The following is a 19,113-nucleotide window of genomic DNA, read 5'->3' on the forward strand; positions in this document are numbered from 1 at the left end:
GTTTTTGACTATTTTGGATCAAATCTGCAAACTGAAAATGTTAACGCGTGAGTAAGTAAAACTTACTGAGGTCCTTTGTGGCGACTAAACATCGCTTTTCTCCACAGCCATTTTTACCTCTCCGTTGGTGGAACTTTGTGCCGATTGTGCGCAAATCGCCCACCGGTCTCTGACTACGGGCCGCAGCTTCATTTCAAATCCAGCTGAGGTGTTTGTTCAAAAAAAACAAATCAAATACTCTGGAAACCTTGGTCTCTCCCACAAACCGCGGGATTAAAAAGCAGGGGGAAATGTTTCTCCCCATGAGGGAAGGGGGGGGGGGGGGGTGTTAGAGGCTCACACAGTGATGCATAATGTGTGAGTGACACGGCCAGAAACCACCATATGACAACAGAAATATATATTGAGAAACGGGTACTGAACGAGCATCCCAGGACATATTTCCATCCGATCCTTCTCAAATCGGCCGATTTGCACCGGATTGGATTGTGCAATAATAACAATAAAATGTTGAGTAGACGAGCTACAATGTGTATCGTTAGTTTGGATAGAAAGGCTTCGAGGGAATTTGAAGAATGAGGTAACGTAGATAAACGCTTACGGGGCACAACAGAAATGTCCAAGTGTCCTTGATTTACCTACGCAGCTTTAAAGCTACAACATATACAATTTCCAGATGGTACATAAGAGCACCGGGAAAGACTCCCACTAAATCTTTGTTTCTCCCATGTGATCCAGTCCCCTTCATTTGAATTGGAGTATCTTCATCATGGCGGCCACTTTCCCGGTTAAATGGGGTAATTCAGCGTGTCATCATCAATATCCACCGAGTGTAATGATATGTGCACATAGGAGCACATTCCCGTCCTTTGTGTGCGTCACACAATACATAGTTAGTGTCCTGCTATTTGTTGGAGTAGACACATCTCTGCTTCATGTTATGGAGTGAAATAAAAACCTCTAGTTGGACCCTCACAGGGTATTTGAACCAGGTAATTACGCTGAGCAGGAAACGCGGGTAACGCATGCTGAAATGTGAACTACACCAACGAAAAACAGGGTAAGGAATGGTAAAAGAAAGAAGCACAGACGCAGTGTGTGTGTGTGTGTGTGTGGTGGGGGGGTTCCAGCTTTGAATGGCGTAATACAAAGTTTACTGCAGGATTTGTCCGACTTTGGTGGGCTGACTTCAGACCTCTGAGGAAGGTCCAGGGGGCATTCTGAAAATGCATCAATCTGGAATAAACCCACCCGTGTTGTTCTGGTTAACAAATTATCCATGAGCACGTTGGTTGTGTAGATACAGATGGTGACGACAAGGCACACAAAGAGCGTTCTACTGGACGAGGATCTGTGCTCGGTCGGACCCTGAGAAATCTTGGTCATCATAAACATGTCTGACAAAAAGCGTGCCTCAGGAGTTCGCTTGGTCACGTCTTGTGTTCGCCATGGAGAGGAACTCAACTGTTGGTCGTGGCCCTCCGCCGGACCACTTCCAGTGCTCTGCAAACCCGTCCAGCAGAGCAGGGGATCAATAATATTCAATACCTGCGTCGGGAAAACCTACACTTCATTTGCAGCTGATGTGGTTGCAGTGATTTGCTCCCCCGAGGGTCTTTCATTTCCACTCTGCTCATCGTGCACATTGTTCGTGACTTCATAACTTGGCTCAGGACGAGCACAGCCAAGCGGCACATAAAGTCGACCTGCCAAGGGACACCCTTCGAACACACATCAGCGTGGAGAGCGGTGTGCAGAAATGTCCTTTAAAAAAAAGATCAGACATTCTCAGCGCGCTTCCCCGAAATTGATTAAAGATGAGGGAAATGATCCGGAGATGAACCGTGCAAACCAAAGGGTCAGTGTAAACTTTGAGACGCGACAGGAAAGACTTGTTTGTCTGGCCGCTGGAAGTCTGACAAACTAAATATAAAAACGTTTGTAGAGGAAGGACAGGATTTTATCCGATTTTTTTTGTCCCCCAGTCAGTCGCCTCTTAAATATTGGAATGGAATGTCCAATGTCAAAGTCCCGTGCCTTTTTTAATCTTAAATACATATAATCTTATACTTTCAGTTTGATCAGTTTCCCCCCCCAACCAACACCGAGGAAACAATGACAAAAAACACCCAATATAATAAGCTCATTTCAACTGGGATTACTTCATACTGCACGATGGACTCCACCTAATGCAAGCCATTAATCCAAGAACAATCTTGTGCAACTAAACTGTAAACCGCTTACAGATGGACAGTACACAGTATCATTACAGCATATTGTATATATATATATACATATATATATAATATGCTTGTGGCGCTGTTGTTTTGCCGGTGTGAGGCAGTGGCCTGTGGAGTGTTACATGCAGATATTCTGTTTAGTGTCGCTGCTCGTCGGGGTCGTTTTCATGTGTTTGGAATCCGTTTTTGTGAAACGGTTCTTTTTGCAGTGTTTGTGTTACAACTATTCAGGCAGCAACTCTCTGGCTTCTTTCACTTTTTTGTGTTGGTTTATGTTTCCTTGAAAGGCAAACACTTAAAAAGGCTGCCATAACTAAGAGCGCCGTTAAAGTTTGCTGCGCAAACATTGCTAAACACAAAAACACTGCGCTCACAATGGACAATAACGGCTGAATCAGCATATTTTCCACAACTATTGTGTCATGAGATTCGAGTGGTTTTTGTATTCTTATTTTGTCCACCATGTGTCAATGAAGCATTAAAAGGAGAAGATCCACTCACTACAAAAAAACACACCTCTTTACTTCCACTCAACGCCTCTCTTTGGGTTAGCGGATGCGGCTTCAATAAATCTGGCGAGGACGAGCGGCGTGCGGCCCCCCGGTGGCGTGACCACGCTGTCGGGCGGGTTAGCGCGCTCACGGCCAAGGAGCAGCCCGGCGGAAATTCAGAGTGTCAGCCGAGGCTGGGCAGCATCTTTCCAGCGTTATCAATCACTTGTGGACGAACAAAGGACACAAAGAAATCACAAACCGCCTCTGGAGCTGCATAACTCATCTGGAACTGTTGATCGCTAATAGATACAGATGTTGTTAACATGGTTTTAGGGCGGAAGCCTGATGACGTCGTGGTCCAAATGAAGCTAAATTTATGTCACGGCCACAGGGAACGTCAGTTATTGCATAATGACATGAGTTGCACATTCGAATGGATTTTAAGATGGAAATGAAGTGAGTTTGTGGATTATTAGCCTTAGTGAACTCTCAAAATATTTCTGCGTCACTAGAATATACTCAAAAAGGAAAGAGGACACGGAACCAAGAGACAGGCGATGAGGAAATTGCGGTGACCGTCGCCAGCTTCAGGCTATTTATCACTCGTGCCGTTCCACCAGGACCATCATGGTTACGCTGAAGCAAGATTAAAAAAAAAGAAAAGAATCTTCACTTAATAAAGCAGGATTAGAAAGAAGCAAGCGCATCAGTCTGCCCCTCCGGCTCGCGAGCTTCCCCCTCTCAACTCTCCAGCGCATGCGTTTTGAATTAGTCTGCTGGCAGCGGCCGTAATCTGGAGCCTTCCTTCGATGGAGAAGGCCCAAGCAGACTTTTACTCATCCGCCGCTGACAGATCTCGGTGGAAAGTCTGTGTCCAGTCACAGAGCAACACACTCAAGAGAACGAACCTGAATGGAGAGGATTGTGCAGAGAAACGGGTCCGTCAGTACCGATGACAACGCCCTGAAATCAGGGAGGTTATCGACACTGCACACAAATATTTCACTTTGCAGACCGCTTCATTTTATACGATCTACGTCCATTAATGAACTGAAGTCCTGGTGACAACCATTTAATTTCCACCGTAGCTTTAGCCTGATATGTTTTTCATATCAGGCTAAAGGAGGAGCTCTTAGAAGGAGCTAAGAGCTCCTTGTGCACAGTCGCATGTGTCTCCAATTATTCCAACAATCCGCTTGCCACTGAGGTGCGTGATGGAGTGTCTTTGAACGTCTGGTGACAACTTTATGACCATGCTGCGAGATGCTCAAATGAGTGGGCGAGTGATGACTTATGTTAAAAGCACACACGGAGCCGAGGTCGTTTCAAACGCCATACGCGGCTTTGAGGAACACCACCTGTTTCTACAGATTTAGTGTTGTTAAAGTGCAGCTTGCCAGAATCCTTCTAATTTACTCAGAGTTACTGTATGATAAAGGGAGTGTAGCCAGACAATTAAGTAACGCATTTAAAAAAAAAAAAAAAGATCCCTACTAAAAGCATTGTTTGGAATGCAGCTACGGTCAAGGAAAAATGTTGTTTCCCATAAATAATACACTTTGCTTTGGGCCCATTGTAGTGTCCCCCCCCCCCTCTTTACCAGTTCAGAAATACCTCTGATACTTTCATCAGCTCATTTACACTCAACAGAAACAACACTCGTCACTTGCTACCCGGTCTGCCCGAACCATCCGAACTGTAAACCAGCACCACACACCTGGGGGGGGGGGGTTGGACCGACCCCGGCGCCCTAATGGCCTCTTGATGATGGTACATCTACACCCGCGTTAGCGTTTAGCACAGTCCTGCAAAGAGCTAATGTCACAATGTAAGGTTGCATTGAGTTGCATTATGGTGCGTTCAAGCTGTATTCAGCAGAAGAAAAAGCTAAATATTTTCATCATACTGTCTTGTAATGTTGTGATTATTTGTTTTGGTCCAGAAACCTGAGTAAACACAGCTTTAGAAGGGGATATAAAATGCAATGGTGAGAATAATGATGTGCAGTTTTTTCCTAATCATTATTGGGAAGGGAAAAAAATGGTATCTGAACAATATCTAGTGGTTACATACATAAACAGATTTTTTTTATAACTGAGACAACCATATTGTATGAAGTATTCCTACAAAATCTGCTCCCTGCCTTGTGACAGCAACCTTGTTACACCCATTGACGCATAAACACTCGCGTGTGTTTGTGTGTATGCTGCCAACAAAAAGACACTCATCTCAGTTACACTAAAAACGCTTCCACACATCCTGCATCTCTCCCTTACTGCAACAGTGTTGTATTAACTATTTTACGTGTGTCCATTTGTTAATCCTGGTTAAAAGAGCCCCCATGAGCATTATGTGTAAATACAGCTGAAGGTATATAACCCAGTGTGCACAAACGTTACAGCGTGAACTCTGAAGTCTCCTTCACCGCCTCCCTGGACGGACGCTGCGTCCTTCACGGTGGTCACTGGGAGCCGTGTGGTCATTTCGGTTCTGAATCTCATGGCAAACGGTGGTCAGACCTCGTCCGCGTCTCTCCTGTTACACGACGGTTGCTTGATGTCTACATGTGGCGCCACTTAAAGATCTTTTTCCACCGGTGCGAGAATCATGTCATGCATTTTTTCTTTTTCTTTCCCCTTTGTGGAGTTTATGGCCTCGGGGCTCACCGAACATTAAGGAAATGTAAAGCTGTGAATTCGGAATACGAGTTGTTTACGGAGGCGCTGTAATCGGAGCATGGCTTCAGACTCGTGCAGACCAAAGCGTCCCAGCAGGAGTCTCGGGACTTTTTCTTTTTGGATATAGATGCGGCTTAACTGAATTTATCACTCTACAGGTTAGATGCTTGAAGCAGTTTAATCCGGTTATTGTCAGTAACCCACGGTTTGTTTAGTCTGACAGGATTAATGCAGCATGAACGTCGGAGGGAACTCAAATTCACTCGGAGCATTTCTCTGATCAGGGTCAAGTCGACAGCGCAGCTTTGAGAAGTTTAGTCAATAAAAACAATTTACTTCAGAAGGAAGTACGGCTGCTGTGGGTCAACGAGATGCTGCTAGTTGGTCCTCTGCCAGAGTAAATCTATTCAAACCCTTCATTGGAAATGTTTGCAGCCTGCGTCTCCCTCGTCGAGTTGTAATGATTGGGGGAGACTGAAATTAGGACTAAAAATTGGATTTACAACCACAAAAAGCGAGCGGGCAAAGAAACAACGCGTCTCGCACTCATCAAACAGCGCTGTCCGATACCCTGAAGCGGCTTAAGCCATCAACTGCGCCTCTGTTTTTTTATAGATACATAGACACGATACAAAGGTCAGTTGATGGTCACAGCCGTTCGGTGTTCAGACTAAAGGACTAATGTGTACGGGACGGTGTGTGCATGATGATCCACTGGAAGGCATCTCAGCTGTGGACACTGTGAGTCACCAAGGTCCAGATGTCTCTCCGATCCCGCCTCTACAGGTACGGTGCCCGGCGGCGGCAGACACCGGCCGTCTGGGAGAGCGGCACCATGGAAAGTGTGGTTTTTGTGGTTCATTTGAAAAAGGACAACAGGCCAACAAAGACGCCCTCAGCTTCACTGCAGCGTCGGTAACGGGACACGAAGGAGAAAAGACTAAATATCTTTATCCTGGAAAAGCCCTCCGGCTTGCGGTTGGTTTTCCTGGTCAATGTGTCAGACATTTTTTTTTAACAGAACTTGATTCATAAGGATAATGTTGAATCATCATTTGTGTACACATAATCAAACAAACATCTTTCCCACAAACGATGAACAGCAGAAAAGCCCAACAATTGAATTTTGAGTGACGTGCCGAGCTATGCAGGAGACATATATATATATATATATATATATATATATATATATATATATATATATATTTGGTTATATCAAGTTGCTATTTGCAGCCTTGTTGTCGTAGTAAATCAAGGAAAACGTTTAGCCCAAATTAACTGTGCCATCATACAGACAACACACTAAGGAGCCACCGCAGAGCCGTTTTATTTTTTTATTGAACCCTTTCCACTTGTAACATGAGGATCCAGGAAATGCAAGCATTGTTTGGACTCAATGATTCAGAGGTTATGAGACTTTACAAGGCGGCCCAGAGTCACGGAAAGCTGACCAAAGTGGAGTAAACGTCACTGCGCGATGATGACCGATGAGTTATATATCGGTTTTAACTTCCAATGTGTTGTAGTTTTTACAAGTCATGCAATAATATAGTTGTGGTTCAAGCACAGCAGTAGTTCCCATTTCTTTCAAATGAAAGACATCTTTGAATGTTATGAAACTTCTTGTTCTCTGAGTCCTTCACTCGTAACTTAACTGATTGCAGGGCTCTTACCAGCTGGGAGTCGACTATAATTTATTTTGTCCATCAGTCGTTCATGGTTTTTCTTTCCAATGAGCACATTTCTGGTAACGCAGGATTTAAAGATTGTATTTAATGGGAAACTCAGTTTTACAGATCTGTCAACAGAATTTAATTTTAGTCAAACAAGATTTTCCATTTCCGCATTTTTCCTTTAACATCAATTTTCTAGTGCACAAACATTCAATCCGATAGATTCTCTGATAACCTTCAAAGACCAGGCTGTGTGAAACTCCATGAGAAACCCAGACCAGACATTCCTCAAACCGCAGCTCATGGCAAGAAACCCGCTGGCGTTTGCCCTCGACTTGCACAAAGTCGATATTTTCAGCATTGCAAACCCCTTCCTAACGTTAAATTAGAGTGAGTCAGGATGTGCCGTTTACACGGCCTAATGAGAAGCATTCCCCCGACGCCGCGGCTGACTGAAAGCCAGCAGACTAGGAACTGCACACATGATGTCACGTGCGGACGGAGGCAGGCACGAGCCTCCGATGCTTCGACGCGGCTCCCGTGGGCTCCGAGCGGGTGAAACATTGGGTCACTCGGGCTGTTCGAGCTTGTAAAAACCACAAATGCCGTCCCGGTAATCCCCTGTAATAGCGATAACAGGAAGAGGCATTAAGACTTTACTGCCTGTGACTTTTCGGGCCATGTTCGGGCCGTGTATCTGCTCGCGGCAGAGAGGGGACAACTATTTATCCTCGTAGCAGACGTGCAACGAGCTGCTGACGTTTGGGCGAAACCGATAATTGCACAGTCGTCACGCTGGCGACTTAACACGGAAAGATCAGATGTCGACTGATCAAGTTAAAGTCTGTTGCGTTTCATCCAACTTTCCTGCTATTCCCGGCATCTCAGACTCGGAGGAGAACCCTGCACGTTTCAGCAATAACGACCGCACGCCATGTAACTAGACCAGAGTCAAAAAGGTCAAACGCAGATAGGGTTGAGACCACCAAAACACAAAGTGGCGTTCTTTGTCCAGTCGAGTTGCAATTTGTGGCCATCGCAACCATTAAAACCCTGAATACGAGCTCCTGCTGCCCAGAGGCTCACATGCTGCAGAGGGGGCACTTTAGTGGTTTTTGCAGACGGTGCTGAAGAGAGGATCGGTCGTGTTTCTCGTTCTCACACCAGGGATTCCTCCGTCCCGGGTGCAATGGGACTCATCGTTACCTGCTGCTGTAAAGGCATTTTCTGTCTGATTTTTAAAAGGTTTTCTCTTAAGCTACAACATTATCTTGTCAGGAGGAGGTCCCTCCTTCCTCCTAAAAGCCCCAAAAGAGCGGCAGATCTCCTGAGAGGGAACCTCGATCCCACGCCTGCGTCATCCCTCAAATAGGAGGTTTGAAGTAAGTAGGAAAGAATTCTGGTTGTCTCTTCCTTGTGTGCCATTGGCTTGGAAGAATGTGATTTTTCACCCAGCTCTTTAATGTTGCTATAGCTAATTTTGGGAAAGAGAATAGGCAGAGCATTACGGTCTGAAACTAAACATGTATCCTGCTTCGCGGCAGTGACTCAGGCAGTGCGGGTATTTTACCCCCATAGTTTATAGTGTAATGCTGCGGGAACGGTTTCATTTTCCATCAAGGAAGAATCCCAAATGTGCTGCACCGTTTCAGAGGAACCGGTTTGAATGTTAAAAACGAGAAGATGTTAAAAATGTACAGAAACTCTAATGATGAGAAAACGCACTGAAAGGGTAGAGGTCTGAGACGAGGATGCGGACAACAACCTGAACGGACAACGCCGTGGCAGTGACCTGTCAATCACAAGGTAGCCACGCCCTAAATTTATTTTAATGGGCTATTGCTTTAACTACCAGCTGAACGACTTCAGATGAAAATCTCCCATAGATAATACTTACAAAAACAGTTTACCAGCAAAAAGTAGTGTATCCTTCAACAGAAGACTAAGACTTAGAGTAAAACTAAGCTTGAAAAAAAAAAGTAATTTCCATACGAGTGTGACAGAAAAGAGCAGAATGAATGCAAGTCATCCTCACCGCGCTTCATTTGTTACCATCCCTTTTCTGAATCCAAACCCCCAAATTATACAAAGCAAACAGCCCAGTTTGACATCATAATACAAGATCGGTGCCAAATAAACATCCACTAGTCTGCTGTTTCTGGTTTCCCCCCAAAAAAAGCAGTTTTACTGGAATGATTGTGGAAAATTGACAAAAAAAAAACGGCTGTTTCCAATGATTCATGATTTTTTTCAGCTTGCTGTGATTGTGATTACAAAGCGTCAGTAAATGACCAGTTAGGAAATGTTTAAAGATTGTGGAAAGAGGAGACAAATGCACTTCATAGGGATGCATGCACATTTGAACAGAGAAAGATCACATTTTAATGCCAAACTAACTAAATACACCTCAGGCAGTGTGCAGAAACACTAAAATTGCAACTATTCATATTGGCTCTTTGGTGGATTATGTGATCGCCAAACTAACAGGTGAGTCTGTCTAATTCAGAAAAGACGGTGAATCTAGCTTAAGCAATATATTTGACATATATTTAGACACATCTGAGGATCTGGCGCTTGTGTGTTGCCTACAGCAACGTTGCAGTAGTCCTCTCGCTCCTGCTGGAGGCCGATTCAGACGCCTAACAGAGCGCAGGAGACAAACCGCGCCGCCGCCGCACATCGGAGCCGTTCACAGGAATCTCTTTCATCGAAACAGGACCATTATGAATAAAACAGGGCATCGAGCTTTAAACTACAGCGTATAGTTTTCGCTACACAGATCAACTCCAACTCCAATTTTTTCAAATGTTGATGTTTTCAAATCAAGCACCAGTAACTTTTAGCCTGATATACGAGATGCAAAAGAGAACACACTGCATCATTATGTGGACAGACGGTTTGTCCTGTCTCCCCTCCTCCTCCTCCTCCTCCTCCTCTACCTAAACGAAGAGCAATAAGTAATAGCTCCCCGCTCCCAAAAAACGGTTAACCTTCCACAGCAGATGGAAAATGTGAGTGGCTGAAGAGCAAACAGTGGAAAAAGTTCCGGTTATGGTTTGAACATTTCTAATTGAAGCTGACAGGGCCCGACTGCACAGACAAGGATCTCATTTTCTCTGCACACATCACAGAAGGAATGGGAGGCTTTCCGGCCATGAATAAATCAATCAATAACAACTTAAAGGTGTAAAAAAAAAACTGCACAGCGCCAAGGCAGACTTTCACGGCCACCTCGTTTAACAGAAAGCAGACATAACATTTGACAAAGAGCCCTATTAAATTAAGCCTTAAAAGAAAAAGACAAAAAAAGGCCCTACCTGGTTTTCATGAGGCTCGCCGGGTTGTTATTTGGTGAAGTGACAAACGTAACGGATTGGCGGCAGCGAGGGTCCATCACAAGAAGTATTCCCTTCACTACAAAGGTTGACTCTTCCTCGCTCTTCCCCTACTCTCAGGTAAATGTTTTTCCCATGAGTGTAAACTTTGCACTGTTCAAAAGAAATGGGTCAGTGCAGACGAGTGTACTGACTTTATTTGGAACAGAACAAACTCAAGCAACACAGTTCCAGAATGCAGAGGGATCACAACAACACAGCCGAGGTCTCGGGGTGAGTCAAGAAAGACAAACAAACAGCTAGACGAGGGACACATACAGGTTTGAATACAGTGGGGAGGTGCAGGTGATTGGACGCAGGTGTGAACAACTGGGGACAAGACAGACAATCACAAGGGAGGACCAAACCCACCTGTGGAGTTAACCCATGGAAATACAAAATAAGATGATGAAAAACCAGCACCGGGACAAAAAGTCACTTTAACCCATTTCACACATTGAATACACATGAATAAAGCATAAATACTATTCATTATTGACACTTGGGGGCCTGATAGTGATTAGGGCGCAGAGATGTGGCGCGGGGTGCTGTGTAAGCATGTGTTTGTGTGTGTTATTTGTGATTAAAGGCTATGGTAAAACCCGGCTCTGTTCTTCTCTATTAATGTCACGGCTGTTTATAGACCGTAGCGGTGAGGCTTTAATGACGAGAGACTATTCCGTCTCTCACACGAACGCACCGCAGCCGACTGCACTTTTCCCAGTCGCCTGGAGGCAGCGCTGTTCCTCCAACCAGCGGCCAGGGTGGGGGGGTCTCACGCCGGGGTGCATGTCGGCCTGCTGACTCACTGAGGAGGGACACTGAGATAACTGTCAGCCTCGACTCGCAGACAAACCAACCGAGGGGTCGCTTCACATCCGCGTTAGCCTCCAAAGCAGCTGCACAAATGAATTACAACAACACACTCCACACAGAACCACTTCTGCCTGAACTATACCGAGCCAGGACCTCATCACGAAGAAATATGAACGCTTCACACCATTCGAAGCGTTAAGAGTCTTGGCTACAATTGTCATTGATCCATTTGAAAATGCTAAAAACACAACTTCAACAAGTACTACGAGAGTTATGAAATATTCTATGCAAATTAGTGCAGAAATTGTGCACTCTGCGGTGCAAAACATGGACAATCCTTCGGAGCTAAAAGCTGACACGGCAAACAACACAAAGAAACTTTGCAGAATTGAGAGTTTAAAAACCGACAAGCCATCGAAGCGTATGAATCATAAATATCTTCTACCTTTGCTGTTTTGAACAAAAATATGAAGTGAATCGTCTCTTTCTGCTCTGGACGGCGTTCAGCATCCATCTTGCATGACTCATAGGGCTTCTTGACGCTTTTAATACACAGAATTCAGTTTGTGGTTTTTTTGTTGGTTGTGTATTGATTTATTGATTTATTCAGGTTCACCAGTAAGATATAAACTGATTTTTACACATCACACCTTTTATCCTACAAAACAAAATTGTCCAGATAGACAAATAAGTTTCAGAGTTATTACACCTGACATGTCATTTTCGTAAAAAGAGACCCCCAAATCCTCTCTCAAACTGAGACAATCTGTCACCGTGACCCTTTCACGGATGGATCATCATTCTTTCCGTCTTGGGAAGATGAAGACGATGCCTTGGGGAAGTCAGAACATTTCTTATCATGATGACTTTTTAATGTAGACAGGAAAATGAAATCACCATGCCCTGAAGCTGGGCCTGTCTGCAGGTGTCTCCGTGAAATAATACCATAGAGGAATTCTCAAGATTAGCCCGGAACTAGCTTCGAATCACGCGAGGGCCTATTGACGTCTTCCCTTGTCAGTCTGCCGGAGAAGTGATTATCATCTGTTAAGCAAAGCCAGAGGGGGGAGGACGCAGTGGACACATCCTACCGCACTCTTTCCAATCCAATCCAGGCTGTTGTGCGCGGTAAACTCTTGTGAGTCGGAGAAAGTTAAGAAACGAAACCAAAGACATCTGCTGAAACCTGGCTGTACCCTTAAGTCACATCACTGGAATACAACGGCCATCCTCGGCTGATGGAGAACACATGGGCAGCACTGTGTTTTCATAGACGAGTGAAGTATTATATGCCGGTGGAGCCAGAGCATGAATAATGAATGGGAGGGATGGTGGTGCGTAATTAGCAGTTAACTGCTTGTGCATGATGTGACCCTGATCATAACCATCGCTCCAGCTGAAGGCTCAATTTTTGCAATAACAGAGCCAATATCTTGAATTTCGTCTCCAAAGCGGAATTCAAATAGCTGTCTAATTGTTGTTTTTACACCGGCGATTCACACAAAAATACAAAAAACTAATCTACCATGTGAGGAAGTTTTGGCCTATCAGGTCGTAGTACATGGCGCTCAGAAGATGATATTTACAAAACGTGTTTAAATGAACGTGTTGAAAAGATCAAAACACTAGTAGGAACAAGTCTAACCCAGGAGACACATGGCTCGCTCTTAAACTCTTGAGTAATTGAGAGTTTATTTGAGATTAACTAGTATACAGTGCAATAGTGTGTCCAATTCGATATAACAGGTGAATGATTTTGATCTAAAGGTTGTTTTTTTTTAAACATTTGGAGAGCCGGGATAACTGATTCTTCCTTTCCGCTATTTATGCTAAGCTAACCGCCTTCACATTAAGTGCAATCTCCTCGTCTACCTCCTGAAAGGAGAGCAAATAAGCTTGCTCGTGTAAAACGGTCTCTTTCAGTGCTATTTAAAACTCAGCCTGATTGTTTTCTCATGCCTTTGTCTTCTTTATCTCCTGAGAAGTGCAGCTGAAGGTGGTAGTTGCAGATTGTATCAAACTCCCTACACGTTAAACAGCCCAACAAAACCACTAAAATAAACACTTATATGGGAAGAAGGTCAGACCCGTGAAAGTGCTCAGTCCAAGTTACCTCGCCAGTTTTTCTTTCCCCAAGATTTTCCAATAACGACGCAGGTCAAACCGATATACTGAAGGCTCAGAGACAGATTTCATACCTTAAACCTTAAACCACAAAGTCACCAGGACATTTTAAATGAGCCAGGATCAGTTTCCGTGGCCAAGTTGTGTAGCAAACCTCTCAGATGAAATCGCAGTGAAAACAGCCCAGAGGGAAGTGTAAAACATGAGGTTTGCAGACAAGAAAACAACCTCCACAGTTGGGAGTCTCTGGTGTCTCCTGCCTGTAACTGAATTCTGCCCGAGCGGAGGTAAATCTGGACCTTTAGGTTTCTTAAGTATGGAGAAAGAGTCTAAAAAACCCATACATGAAGCCACGTGAACCCAAACAAACCCCGAACCAAAGCGCAGTTTGGCCCAAGGCTACCGTCATGACGGGTATAAAAATGTGAAAATAAATGGATTTTGAATGAACAATGTGTGAGCCTGGGGGCTTTAGTGAGGGAGGTCCATCAGGTTATCATCTTATCTGGCACTGGTGCCAGTGAGTAAAGATCTCCTGGAGAGACTTAAGTTTCATATCTAAACAAGATTGTTCTTCATGTGAGAGTTGGACGAACTGTCAGTAAGGGCCTTCACGTCACATCGCCTACACGCTGGGAGCGGAGAGCAAATAGTGGAATAGTCCTGCTAAATAAAAGACCAGATGATTTAACACTGAGGCGCTGCACAGATGGGTTTTTGATGGTGCAGAAATGTTGATAGTATAATGCGGAACAAATGTTTCACATCAGAGTACATATAGGGTAAAATACGCATATGATAAGCTAGCCATTTCTTTACTGTTATTATTATCAAAAATGGATTAAAAATCAGAACCAAAAGAGCAAATTACCGGCTATTATCTCAGGTTTCACCCGGTGATCGGGTCCCCGTTGGGATACTGGCCGTCGCTTTTCAAAGAATGAAAAAAGCCGAGCGTTGTGCTTTGTGAGACAAAAGCGAAGAGAAGCATCCGGCTACGCTTAAAGCAACTGGCTTTGCTTTCATGCGTTGTAAAAAGATCAAATGTTCGTCACCAGAGCAGGATCATTCTGATTGATCATTCTTTTGTTTGACAGGCTTGAGATGGTGCATCTGGTCTGTGTGCGACTCCACAGCTGAGACGTCTTTCCGAGCAGTAAAATCATGAGAAGAAAAGACCCTCTTTCTTCACATGAAGATCCATCCAACCATTGAAGAACAGCTCTTCATTTGTTTGAAAAAAGACCACGCCCTAATTGCAGCAGGGATATTATGTTTTGTTCCGTTATGTCTGTTCACATCACCTAAAATTTCCTGATCATCAGACAAGTTTGGAGTTGGACCAAACACAACAGTATCAGATCGACTATTGACGAGGTATGAACAGACTCCTCCCCCAAACAGTAATAGTCCAATTACAGCCAATCAAGTGAAACCAGGCAGAGCACGTCTCATACGCCGATAACAACCACTTACACAGTGAACGCACAGTGAACCCAGCCAAAGCTAAACAAATAAAAAGAGGAACTTTTGAATTTGTTCTAAACGCCTTCCTTGTCCTCTCCTCGGAACAGTTAAGAACAACTTGAAAGGCTGTATGGCCCTGAGAGCAGTTTCCTCCTCTTGGTTTCGTGCAAAACGGGATGTGCTGAAACGTGGTCAATAACCAGCCACAATTCGGGAGAACAGAGGGGGTGGAAACCGAGGAGGTACGCGACTCGTCCAGTTGTTGTCTTCTTTCTCGCCGTGGCAGCGAACAGCAGACAGGGATTGTCTGCGAAAGCCATCGCCAATAGAAACCCCCGCTATCATCCGCTCGGAATGTCCCTCCCACACGGACGGAGACCTTCCCGCCTCTTACCACCTACATCAACATCATTTAAGGTCGGAAGAAAGCGTTACTCATGATGTGACCCCTACGGGAAAGGTTCATAGGCAGCAAACACAAGGATCCGTGTTATCGTTGCGTGTGTTTCGTCTATGATAACGTCACACAGATAAACATCTTGAAAATGAATTTCATCCCAGTGACATCTCTGAGGGGCCGGGACGGAAACACTCGGCGTCGATGTACCGAGCCATGTCGTGCTATATGTTCCCTAACCTCGAGCTGACATGCTCCACAGAGGCGCTCGGCAATGACTTCAGTGTGAAACTGTAAGTTGCCTCCAAAAGAAACGACCGGCGAGGGACGCGGCGGCTGCAGCGCCAGCAGTTTCCCTCCGCTGGCTGGACCGTAGGCTGCACGGCTGGAAGAAGGCCAGTTTATCCCAGTCTCACAGAAACAAAAGTGACACTTTAATTCAAGTTTTTCCTGGTGTCTACGGACTAAACCGTCAAAGGAAGATGACCTATCAATCTGCTGTAGGTTCTGCAGAGGATGAGCCCTCGTTTCTGTGACCTGCTGAACTCTCCTCTCCTGCAAACCATCCGTTCTATTGGTTTTATGACGCGTCTTCGTGGTCCTGTAGATTCCAAAGCACTTTCCGGGCCGCTCTCATTGGGGATCAATTCGTGGTCTTTTTTGCTAAAACTTACTTTTACAGGTAAAACAGTTGTCTTGGACAATTATCGGTAAATCTTACCTTAGTGATTTACCTTATACCTTAGTACCTTAGTGAGTGAAACCTGACAGTAACCTGAAACAAAGGTTGGTTTAAAAAGTTTAAGCTAAATCAAAATTTTAACAACTGACCCAAATTCATACATTTATATTTATAAATTTATAAATATGACCCCGCCGATGCATGCTGGGTACAGCTCACGACAAGAAGTAACTTAACGTTAACTAACGTTAACTCTGTTGCTACATGAAAACAGCAAAAGAACACAACTTGTGCCCAAGAGAGGAGCTGTGTCTTTGGTTTTGTAAAATCTCACGTAAGTTACATTAGATCAGAAAACGATTATTGCAAAGTCTGCCGAGCCTCTGGTGGCAACACTAGCCGCTACAACAAGCTAACATGCTAACCAGCTAACGAACTAACATGCTAACCAGCTAACAAGCTAACTCGCCGGCCAGTTTTGAGCAAGTTGGCTAGCAGCGGCGAACAGCTCTTCGGGGTCAATGAATTAAAGTGTTTTGTGAGAAAAAAAAAAGGGAATTAAACTCTATAAATCTAAAGTACCACTTCAAGGTGAACATTTAAGCAATTATCTTCTTTTTCTAGCAGCTTCAATTATCACTAAATCTTAACAATAATGTCTTATTCACAAGAAAAGAAAAAATAACCGGTGCTGACATGTACGGTATGTTTTATATTTTTTAGTTTTTCCCAGAACAGCCCCTCTTTTCTCGCTCTGACCCCGCTGGGAGCTGAGTCACACAGACTCTTCCTCCTTCCGGGGTTCACGGGTCATTATGACGGCTGCTCTGCCAGCTGCTGCGGCCTGGAGAGGAAACCGCAGGGAACGTTCTCGAAGCTGCTGTGCAGGGAAACAGTGACGCGGCGTAACGTGGGTCTAACCCCAGCGAGCATTTTCCCTCGCCGCCCTCCGGGGAGCCGAGGCCGCCGGCTGTCGGGCCGGCCCACGCGATCGGACCGGATCCCCCCCACAGAAAGATCTGGATGAACTCGCGGTGTAACGTCTGGCTGCAATGTGCAACAATGTTACAATGTTTTCCAGCTTTTCTCCATGCCTCTTATTTTAAGGTTTATTATATATTGATAATATTCAATTACTGATTTACATCAATGGTTTTGGGAAGGGACCTCCCAAGCTATCCTTAAAGGGATAAAGGTAAAGAAATACGATTCAGTCTTTTCTTTCTCTAAATCTTCTCTATTCCTTTTTCCTGTGAAATACTGAATCCTTTAAACCCTTCAGGGCCTTAAAATCCTTGAAATAGAAGTGAATGGTGGCTAGTTTATCCTCTCAAGGCCTTTGAAAACTCTCAAAGGAATAACTCGCATAGCTCATGCGCTTTCCTGCCAAGTGTGTTGAGAAGATGAAATATACACTTTTATGTTAGTCTATTAAATAGAATATTATACCAATGAGACGACTGGAAACACGGGGAGATCTAATTCTGTCCAAACATAAATAAAACGGAGTGCTTACGAACAACCGTAGGCTTCATTACTCATAGGCAACCCAGACTCCAGGAAGTCACAGCTTCAGGCCGAGAAATAACCCCAGTGGATTTGACAAACGAGTCATGTGTTAATTAACAGGCTTTCAGGCCTGGTCACAGACTCAACCCGTTGGAAAGAACGTAAAACACAGGGACCGAGATACAAAATGTTCTTCCTTTCTGTTCGGATACATCTGTCTCTGTTTTTTTTTCATTTCAGAGTGCCAATCAAGAGAGAAGCGGAATGCAGACCAGATATCCGTTCATCATCTAGTGCTTGTTTATGCGTAGCTCGGCCGTGTGCCGTCTGCAGAACGTATTCTCTATGCTCCGCTTCGCACTGTTAATTTCTTCTAGCTTTACATTCAACAACTGATCGCATGACCACGTGAGGCTCGATTACGGCCCCCCGTCGCACTACCAACGTGCAACCTGCCACAGACATCGAAGCCTTTTCCTCCGGTCCATGAAATCAGTCGCTCTGTAGTTTCAAGTGTTTGCTGTAACTTAATCAATACAAGATGAGACGGTAACGTCGTCCACGCATCGCGCTTGAGTCTCGAGTTACTCTTCTGAACTGCGCATCATTTGGCATGTGGTATCAAAAAACACTCACTGAGCAGAGAGCACTTGACAATGAGGCTGAAACGAGCTCTAATAGCAGCAGATGGACTATGACAAGAGTTGGGAGGACTTATTCCAATAAAATATTTCACAGCTCCCTGGGAGCTTTTAAACAGCCTAAAAAAAGGAACAAATAAACATGGAAACTAGTTAACACCTGAGGGAAAGGGATGTTTGAGTAATGTTGAATCCATACCTGCACTCTTGAATGAATTCAGGACATAAAAGAAATGTCATATCATAATACGCCTGCATTCAAAATTCAACTGATATCTACTGATCCCAGTTGAGTTTCACCTCATTAGTTTTCCAGTCACAGCAACAAGACATAAGAGACCACCCTCATCTCTCAATAAACACACCATCAAAGCTGACCCGGCAAAACGGTACGACATTTCACAAAAACATCGGTGCACCCTTTTGTGGGTTAGGCAGAGGAATCAAAGCTCTACGTAGCCTTAAAAACAGTGATCTCCACAGCTGTGCTCTCCATGCGCTGTTTCCTACAGAGGAGGACAGAGCTTCGAACTGGGTGGGGAATTTTCAGAGGGTCTCCTCCTCTGCAAAATAGACTTAAACAGCAAAAGTTAAGGTTAGAGTCCTTCAGACTTTCATCAAATCAAAAAACATGTTGCAGAATTGATTCATTATTTCAGCAACTACCATATAATATATTCACATTTTATCATTTTCTCTTCATGATATTCTATTCTGCCATTCAGGCTCTGTTTTAAACTTGACGTCATTGATATCAGCATCACTATTTACCTTTCCCACAGTCGTATTAGAGCTGTATCGAGTTGCTAGTGCAAACACAACGGTTCCCGCTGCTGCACATTAAAAGCAGCTGGGGACCTGAGGTGAGTTTTATTGTCACGCAGCCACAGTAAAGACGATTTATATGTCCCTGGGTGTAGCGCTAACTGTGGTTCTTCATTAAAAATGAAAAATGCATGTCTTTAAAAAAGCATAAAATTTGACACGGGTTTGAATTATTTTTGGACCGACGTTTTTC

The sequence above is a fragment of the Gasterosteus aculeatus genome, chromosome 15 (genome assembly GCF_964276395.1).
Source record: "Gasterosteus aculeatus chromosome 15, fGasAcu3.hap1.1, whole genome shotgun sequence".
NCBI lineage: Eukaryota > Metazoa > Chordata > Actinopteri > Perciformes > Gasterosteidae > Gasterosteus > Gasterosteus aculeatus.